The sequence below is a fragment of the Penaeus vannamei genome, chromosome 5 (genome assembly GCF_042767895.1).
Source record: "Penaeus vannamei isolate JL-2024 chromosome 5, ASM4276789v1, whole genome shotgun sequence".
Taxonomy (NCBI): Eukaryota; Metazoa; Arthropoda; class Malacostraca; order Decapoda; family Penaeidae; genus Penaeus; species Penaeus vannamei.
This window is the reverse complement of record NC_091553.1, coordinates 43,474,191-43,484,190: the sequence shown is the minus strand read 5'-3', so window position 1 is coordinate 43,484,190 and position 10,000 is coordinate 43,474,191. Positions and strand designations below refer to the sequence as shown.

The window sequence follows — 10,000 nt, the reverse complement described above, 5'->3', positions numbered from 1 at the left end:
ATTTTTTAATAATAATTTAGTAAAAATAAATCAGTTAGGATGGCATAGCTAATGAGCATATCAGAATGCTATACGAAAGATCAACTGTAAAGAAGGAACCTAGTCAGCGGAAGAATCAAATAAAACAGTGGATTAATAATTACGAATATTGGATCGACATTATATATCAAGGTTTGTATGAAGTTCTATGAGTATTCTTTTGTATTATGGAGGCGTTATTTCGTATTATGCTCTTTTATTCAGTGTGCAATTATTTTTTACACTGGGGAACAGAATCTAATTGAATATAGGAGGTTTTAATGTGTTAGTAATACACAAGGTATACCCATAACGGTAAATATATAAAATTGAGAGTAATGCGCATATTTGTTTTGATGTGTTAAGCATTCAGTAAATTTAGTAAAACAGTCCTTTGTGCAAGATTTGTGGACAGCCATAATAACTATAGGTTCTTGGGTTGTTTCTCTTTACCGACTGCCTGAGAAATTTCACGTTTGACTTTATCAGTAGTTTCTTGTGGTCCCCAACTAGAGGTCTTGAAGAAATTGTGGACCACTGTTCAAACTTTATTATCCGTAAAACGTATATCATTATCTTTCTCTGAAAGCCATTCACGTATATCTGTGGTTCTTGTCCTTTTCCATTGCCCTTGCCCCTTGAGAAATGTGTTTTGTCATAAACTGATGATCTCGGATGCAGTTCTGATATTCACCGTAAGTATTGGATTGAACTGGATTTTATGTGGCTTCAGAAATACCTCTATTAACTCTGGGATATGGTGAGTTGTCCACTGATCTCCGCCAGCTATGATGAAATCTGAGGACCTACGATCAAGTTACCCACTGGAATCCTTGGGCCCTTAGGTTTGAGCGTTGTCAACCTCAGGAAAAAGGCTTGTCAAGGCACAATTATTTTACACCAGCCTCAGCTTGAACAGGAAAATTAACAAAATTCCTTTTCTCTAATCTGGAGGAAGATTTATGACTTCTCAACAATAATAATGATTTCGTCCTTGGTCCTAAGGTAGGGTTGTCAGCATTGCTGCCTTTGCTTTCATTCCCGTGTATACATCGCCTATCAATATAGTGTGCAATCCTCCCGCTTCAAAATTTGCCCTCATTCTCTCCTCAAATGACTTTGCTACTAACTGTTGAGAAGAAAGTGTTTCTAGATTCCTCAAATTCGCCTTATCCCGCGAAAAAGATTCGGAGAGAATATTACTATGCTTTGTAAATGCGAGAGGTTTTTGTACCACCATCTCACTTACGTCTCTACTGTACACTGCAGATAAAACCAATACACTTTGTATGTAAAATAATCGATGCACACGACATATGCCCAAAGGAGCTTGAAATCATTATTAATAATGGAGTTCTGGATGTTTGGAAAGGTTTGCTCTCGGTTTATAACGAAGCAAATTTCCCCATTTTCTGTTACATCACCAAAACAAAATTCTAAAATATCTTACTCGTCATTCAAGGTTTTGAATGTTTCACTCTCCATTCTCCTTCATTTCGTTTTCAAGCATTATTCCACTGACCACTTCCACTGCTTCCGTCGGGCATTCCACGGCGAGCCCTAGATCCCCCCAGAGAGAAGCAACAGAGCAACAGAGATCCCTATCAAGAAACATAATCCGAAAATAAATAAATCTGTTTCACCAATCTCACCTAATTCTATGAAATCGACGATATCGTGTAAATCAAATGGAATACAAAGTACATGATAACAACCATCAGTCAGTTACGAAAATAAATAGCAAAATGGAAAAATATCACCATGTAAAGGTGTAAGGAAGCGACAGAGGGCAGTTGAACGCAACATGACACGGGACCACCACTGGGATAGGCCACGGTTACGGACCCTACTCGGCATGTAGGTCTATACAAGTATACATTTACAACAACCATCTCTGTTTTCCGTGAACATTGTTCCTATACCTTCCCCAGTGACAGAACCACTGCAATTCGCTTAATCGCCCTACCCTCTTAGCCCTCTCTACTAATATCTGTTTTTTTTTTTTTTCACTTACTTCCCTTTGCCCTTTTCAATACCATACTATCCTATAACGTTCTCTAATCTTTGAGATCTAACACATTTTATCCCAATCTTTAACTCCTCTTTACCCTTTCTGACACAATACTTTACCATAGTGTACCATAGTGCTATATGACCTTTGATGTCTAGCACATATATTTGTTTCAAACATTAACAGTAACATAATAAGTATTTACTTATATTGACCCTGTTCGCCAGTGTACGAAGCCGAACGCAGCCATTTAAACAAATCCACAACCACTTGATGTCTAAATTAAGGGATATTCGCTTAATCCCGGTACCTCTTATACTTTTACTCTTTTCATTTAGCGATCCGAGGGAAACAAACTTTTGTATGATAGTTATTCTTCAATAAACATATCCACAACTAAATATTGTAAATATATATAAGTTTACCCTTAGAAAATTATTGCGTTCTCAGAAAACGGGAAACCTAAAAGTATCAGTTACAGTGATAGAATAATTAAAAAAATCACGATGCATTATTCTATCTATGCAATGCGTGCACACATGTATTTAGCAAACAACTGTAACCATGGCAGAGTTTGGGGTGTGAGCAAGAGCCAACCATTCCTTCCAATCTTTTAATTATCAAAAAGTTATTACTTCCGGTAGGATAAAACGAGTATCATAGATTTTCTTACACAAATGAGACAAAGTTAAATGTACAATTTCTTATGAAAATATAAAAAATGTAACAGATCAACATATTTCAAAATAAGATTAAAAGAAGAAAATAAATCAAAGGTATTATAGAAAATGGACTTTTGCACAAGGTAACTTGCGTTGTCGACTGTTTATTTTTAATCTTTATTTATTTATTTATTTTGATTTTTGTGAATTTCGTTGCACCCAGGTGGTTGCATAGGTGTTCATCCATCAAGGAGTCAACTTGTTGACCCTACCTGACATCACCTGTTTTCCTCATTCCTTGAAATGTCGGTATCTTTTGTGCTATCAAAAACAATACTGTTATCATGATTGTTGACTGATTATTAAATACTAACAGCAATATAAATCAATTTCGAAAGGAAACGAAAGGGTAAACAGGTGAGATAGATAGGGGCTAATCATTGCCAAAGTAGTTGTGAAGGCACGTGTAAACATAATTGATAGACCAAAGTCACGCAGGACTTGCATCTACGTCATGCCTTCACAGTCCAACGGATCAAGTAACCAGTGGTCGTGTAAAATCCCTACGAGTATCGTTTCAGGTGCGGCGGGAATTCTGGCCTGTGAGATATGCGAAGGCATGCTTCGCCTGGGCATTATATACAAGTGGCTGGAGTTGGAGTGCCTCATTTTACGGCCGTGAGCGGGACTTGAAACTCCACTAAGGCAAGGTATACACTATGAGAGGCCATTGTGGCGACATAGCCTGCAACATAGGCGCATTTGTAACGGTAATGGCCACCATCGTCAGATGTCAGCACCGGCGCGCATAATGGTTGTTATTCTGAAGATAACAGAACGAACACCGGGAAGCACGCACGTTTGAAGAAAGGTTGAAAAGAAAATGCCAGATACTGAAGAGGAGTTGCCCTAATACACATAGCTACAAATTAATTACACACACGTGCATAAGCGACAACAGTTATTTCCTGTAAGCATAATTGACCTCGCTACAACATGTTAACTCAGCCGCTCGACCAATGATACCAACTAATGTCTGTTCCTATCCAGAATAAATGGATAATTTTCCACTGAACCTGCCAGAAGGTATAGTTCTTAAACACTAAATCAGAGCCTATTATACATAGCCATACAATCTTTGCGTATATATACACACATATTTGGGATTCAGCTATTCTGAGTTCAATCGGGATCTTCGTACTGCCCGAGCACAGGGCGCACATTGAACACACTTCCAATTAATAACCAAACCCAGCTCGTCTTCCATTAATCCAATATTACCCACGACATATATGGTGGCAGCGGCGCCGACGCTCTCTGCCGCCAAATGCACCCCCTCCCCTCCACACACACACACTCCGACCATTGCTAGCTGTCAACCGACCATTGCTAGCTGTCAATCGACCATTGCTTCCGGTCAACCGACCATTCCTACCTGTCAACCGACCATTGCTACCTATCAACCGATCATTGCTACCTGTCAACCGACCATTGCTACCTGTCAGCCGATCATTGCTACCTGTCAACCGACCATTTATGCCTGTCAACCGACCATTGCTACCTGTCAACCGACCATTGCTACCTGTCAACCGACCACTGCTACCTGTCAACCGACCACTGCTACTTGTCAACCGACCATTCTACCTGTCAACCGACTAATGCTACCTGTCAACCGACCAATTATGCCTGTCAACCTACCATTGCACCTGTCAACCTACCATTCTACCTGTCAACCGACTATTGCTACCTGTCAACTGACCATTGCTACTTGTCAACCGACTACTGCTACCTATCAACCGACCATTCTACCTGTCAACCGACCATTCTACCTGTCAACCGACCATTCTACCTGTCAACCGACCATTGCTACCTGTCAACCGACCATTCTACCTGTCAACCGACCACTGCTACCTGTCAACCGACCACTGCTACCTGTCAACCGACCATTGCTACCTGTCAACCGACCACTGCTACCTGTCAACCGACCATTGCTACCTGTCAACCGACCATTGCTACCTATCAACCGACTATTGCTACCTGTCAACCGACCATTGCTACCTTTCAACCGACCATTGCTACCTGTCAACCGACCATTGCTACCTGTCAACCGACCATTGCTACCTGTCAACCGACCATTGCTACCTGTCAACCGACCATTGCTACCTGTCAACCGACCATTGCTACCTGTCAACCGACCACTGCTACCTGTCAACCGACCATTGCTACCTGTCAACCGACCATTGCTACCTGTCAACCGACCATTGCTACCTGTCAACCGACCATTGCTACCTGTCAACCGACCATTGCTACCTGTCAACCGACCATTGCTACCTGTCAATCGACCATTGCTACCTGTCAACCGACCATTGCTACCTGTCAACCGACCATTGCTACCTGTCAATCGACCATTGCTACCTGTCAACCGACCATTGCTACCTGTCAATCGGCCATTGCTACCTGTCAACCGACCATTGCTACCTGTCAACCGACCATTGCTACCTGTCAATCGACCATTGCTACCTGTCAACCGACCATTGCTACCTGTCAACCGACCATTGCTACCTGTCAACCGACCATTACTACCTGTCAATCGACCATTGCTACCTGTCAACCGACTATTGCTACCTGTCAACCGACCATTGCTACCTGTCAATCGACCATTGCTACCTGTCAACCGACTATTGCTACCTGTCAATCGGCCATTGCAACCTGTCCACCGATCATTCTACCTGTCAACCGACCATTGCTACCTGTCAACCGACCATTGCTACCTGTCAACCGACCATTGCTACCTGTCAATCGGCCATTGCTACCTGTCAACCGACCATTGCTACCTGTCAACCGACCATTGCTACCTGTCAATCGACCATTGCTACCTGTCAACCGACCATTGCTACCTGTCAACCGACCATTGCTACCTGTCAATCGGCCATTGCTACCTGTCAACCGACCATTGCTACCTGTCAACCGACCATTGCTACCTGTCAATCGGCCATTGCTACCTGTCAACCGACCATTGCTACCTGTCAACCGACCATTGCTACCTGTCAATCGACCATTGCTACCTGTCAACCGACCATTGCTACCTGTCAACCGACCATTGCTACCTGTCAACCGACCATTGCTACCTGTCAACCGACCATTGCTACCTGTAAACCGACCATTGCTACCTGTCAATCGACCATTGCTACCTGTCAATCGGCCATTGCAACCTGTCCACCGATCATTCTACCTGTCAACCGACCATTGCTACCTGTCAACCGACCATTGTTACCTGTCAACCGACCATTCTACCTGTCAACCGACCACTGCTACCTGTCAACCGACCACTGCTACCTGTCAATCGGCCATTGCTACCTGTCAATCGGCCATTGGTACCTGTCAACCGACCACTGCTACCTGTCAACCGACCATTGCTACCTGTCAATCGGCCATTGCTACCTGTCAACCGACCACTGCTACCTGTCAACCGACCACTGCTACCTGTCAACCGACCACTGCTACCTGTCAACCGACCATTGCTACCTGTCAACCGACCATTGCTACCTGTCAACCGACCATTGTTACCTATCAACCGACCATTGCTACCTGTCAACCTTGGATGACTACTCTCGGCCCACCTCACCAAGCGAGTCCTGACCCTCGTGGAATCCTCGAAGGAAGCAGAAGGTCGCTCCGATGGCACTTATTTTTGAAAACAAAAGACGGGAGAAAGGAGAGCGAAACGTTGAGAAACCGTAATGACTTGTGCAATACTGTGAATATCGTTTTAGCGGTGTTATGAACATGTAACGATGAAATTAGTTTCATCATAACCCGAGACCAACCCAGTTCAAGTCTACAGAACCTTATCATTCATAATAATGTTCACCTAATTCTGGGATACGTCGTGTATGTTGATTTTTCTACTCAGTAATGTTAATTTCATCTGTAGTGAGATGTGCCAAAACTGAGTTGATGTTACAAAAGCATAATTCAAATTTCAACTAGCAGACCAGCACACAACGGACACGCAGGCTCTTTTTCTTGGGTAAGATGCATTTGAGGAATTCAGAATCCAGAAAAAAAATCGTGCTGATTGAGAAAAGGGATTTGGCCTATTTTTCCTCTCTCCATGTGAAGACTGTTGCTGTAGAGTAATCATTCCCCTTAATATCCCTAAAGCTAAAGGCGCATTTATGACGGCACGATATTTCAAAATTTCTTTTTAGAAATTGAGCTTATTGCTTATATTTGTTTTTGATACAACTTCTTTGTCAGGTTAAGTAACCCAGCCAAGCATTTTCAAACTCTAGAGGAAACTGGCTACAGTTTCATGACGTCACAAAAGTAAACAAACCGCCTGCATGACCGACAGAAATGAGTGATAACGATGAAATTCTCTTGATAATTGACATTTTGTCGCCAATAAATGATGTTATAAACAAGGAAGTCGTTATCATATTGTGTATTAATTGGAGTATATTGACAGCTTTATTATTAATCTAGAAACTAGCTACTTATAGCTCTATTATGGCCAGCGCGGGATGTCCGAAGTACGTTTTTATTTACCTTTGTTATTTCTACTCTAAACACGGCTTGAAAGACCCTTTGCTATGAATATTAGATTTTTTTTTTTCTTTTTTAGGTTAGGAAAGATTTCTTCGCCGGAAGTGCTTTTTACAGCCAACTTTCGTTTAAAAGAGCACGGCGCGTCTCCCCTTGCTGGAAATCAGTACACATTATGTATGTTTATTTATGTATTTATTTATTCATTTCACTCCCTTAAAACACCCAGAGGTCGACTGCAAACACAGAATGCACTTAATAACTCCACTGCTTATTCACGATGATCCACTGAACCTCAAAAATAAATAAATAAAAAGAGAGAGAGAGAGAGAGAGAGAGAGAGAAACTTGGAAAACGGAAATGAGACACCGTGCTTGCTTGGTCCTCTGCCTCTCCATAATAAATGAGCGGGGGAGGGGGGGGGGGTCAAACAAGCGAATGATCGGAGGGACGACGAAAATATGGAGTGCGAAGGATAAACGAGAGGAATGGAAAGGGCAAACGAAAGTAGTGAAAGGGACAAACGAAGATGGAGAAACAATCGAAAGCAATGTAGATAATGGAAGCTGCCAAACAAAGGTATCTGGAACGACAAAGAAATAATAAATAATAACGTGAAAGACAAACGAAAGAGATAGGAAGGGCAAAGGAAGACATCGCTGAGGGAAAACTTTGCTTGCTTTTCAGGAAGAGAAAAGATACGTTTTAAAAATCACAACGTAAACAGTGACGATCGCTATGACTGACAAGTTTTTTTCTTTTCCTTTCTTTTCTCTCTTTCTCTCTCTCTCTTTATTTTTCTTTTCTTCTCTCTCTCTCTCTCTCTCTCTCTCTCTCTCTCTCTCTCTCTCTCTCTCGCTCTCTCCTGTCTCTCTCTTTCTCCCTCTCTCTTTTTTTTCTTTTCTTTTCTCTCTCTCTCTCTCTCTCTCTCTCTCTCTTTTCTCTCTCTCTCTCTCTCTCTCTCTCTCTCTCTCTCTCTCTCTCTCTCTCTCTCTCTCTCTCTCTCTCTCTCTCTCTCTCTCTCTCTCTCTCTCCTCTTCTCTCTCTCCTCTCTCTCTCTTTCTCTCTTTCTCCCTCTCTCTTTTTTTTTTTTTTTCAAGCTAATTCAGTATAATGTTTACAGTCGGAATACACAAAATCCGACGGCGGAATCGGACGCAGTTCCCGGGGCTCGTTTGGTTGCGAACGTTAAGCAGCAGTTCTGGTCTTGCCGTCGACGGGGGCTGTGCGAGCGCTGCTGCTCCCGGAAAGCCAAAGATAGTAAGTAGCATAATAATATTTACTTCCGTCGAGTCACAGAGTAGCGTCGATGGATGGTGGGCTGGAAAGATGCGTCTGAATCTATTGCCGGTAGATTTTCGTTACAAGTAGTAGATAGAACTGAATTGTGTAATATGCAGTGATTTGTAGACTATTTAGAAAACTAATATGAAATTTCGTTAGAACGGCGGTTCTTGAAGAAATTAAGTGGACAATCTCAAAAGCATTTTTTTTTAATGTTTAATCTTTTAATGCATTTTTAACACGGAGGTTATAATCTCTGAAAACGCGTTGGTATGATCATATAATTTGAACAGATTTTATAAATCTGAAAATAGGGTATATGCGTATTTACAAAGAAAAAACCTATACCGAACACGACTTCCCTGAACTAAGCTTATAAACACCTCTGGGTATCTGCTCAGTCGTGGGCAATCATCATTATAAAGTTTTGCATATATTTGACATAGTACAGTTTTCTGTTATTATTGTAATTTTACATGAAATGAAGATACAGCTCATTTATAATGCATATGCATATAAAAAATATATTCTTATAATATATATACATTTTCCCACTGTGTGTGCATTACAATATCTACGGTAATTTTACAATGATAAAATAGTATGAATATATCTTCCAGTGCATCAGCTGAAAGGAGATAATCACAAAGTTCTTTCTACCATGTGTTAGGTTGGCTGAAAGGGTGTATCAAATAACGCTCCGAGATATAATGCTCGTTTTTGCTTATTTTTCTTGTTGCAGAGCCTATATCCAGATTCACCCGCACTTTTTGCACCACGTGTGTCTCAGAAAACTACTCCAGAGCCCCGAGGCATTAAGGATTCTGTTGCAAGGAGTATACCAACTCTGTGTAGTGCTGGTCTTATTATAAACATATTAAACGGATGTTGCAGTAGACTATTGGTGTAACACTTTTATACATTGTTCATTGATTCTTTGTACATCCTTAGCGCGATTTGTTTTTGGCACGCACGTAGAGCACACTTTTTCCAATGACCATGTTTCTCACGATGGGATGGATCAACCTTTGTTTATTTTACTTATTGGGACGAATACTTCGCAGTGTTCAAGTAGCTTGTGTGTATCAGGCCGCGTCTAATTATGATTGGTCTGTCTGCGTGCGTGGTTTGACGTCGCAGCTGTTTTGGGCAGAAAAGGTGTAAAGGTTTCCTCAAAGCTCTAACTCCAAACATAGAGTACATATACATTTCATTCTATCGGAAACGGATGGTAAGTTTAGTTCAGTCCTATTTACTATCCTTGCTGATCTCACGGCGCCGAGGATAATCCTCATGGCTTCATTTTGCACTACCTCTTAGCTATTCATTTCTTATTCCTTAAACTGCTCAAGCTGGCCTTACGCAAGCCAAGTGAAACAACAAAGATGCCATGTCCATTTCCAGCAAGATCTTTCAGCGGTTCCAGGCTGTCTCAGATCCCTTCTTTAGAGAGACGATGTCTGCATCATTAACTTTC

At 41.6% G+C, this 10,000-nt stretch overlaps 1 protein-coding gene across 1 annotated transcript in view; it reads left to right on the top strand.

The window, feature by feature from the left end:
* The first annotated feature begins 8,381 nt into the window (after nucleotides 1-8,381).
* Nucleotides 8,382-10,000, top strand: part of LOC113800302 (probable G-protein coupled receptor Mth-like 2) — a 14,285-nt gene continuing 12,666 nt past the window's right edge. Inside the window, exon 1 of the mRNA XM_027351052.2 lies at nucleotides 8,382-8,499. The gene's annotated coding sequence lies outside the window, so the exon portion shown is untranslated. The remainder of the gene's footprint in view (nucleotides 8,500-10,000) is intronic.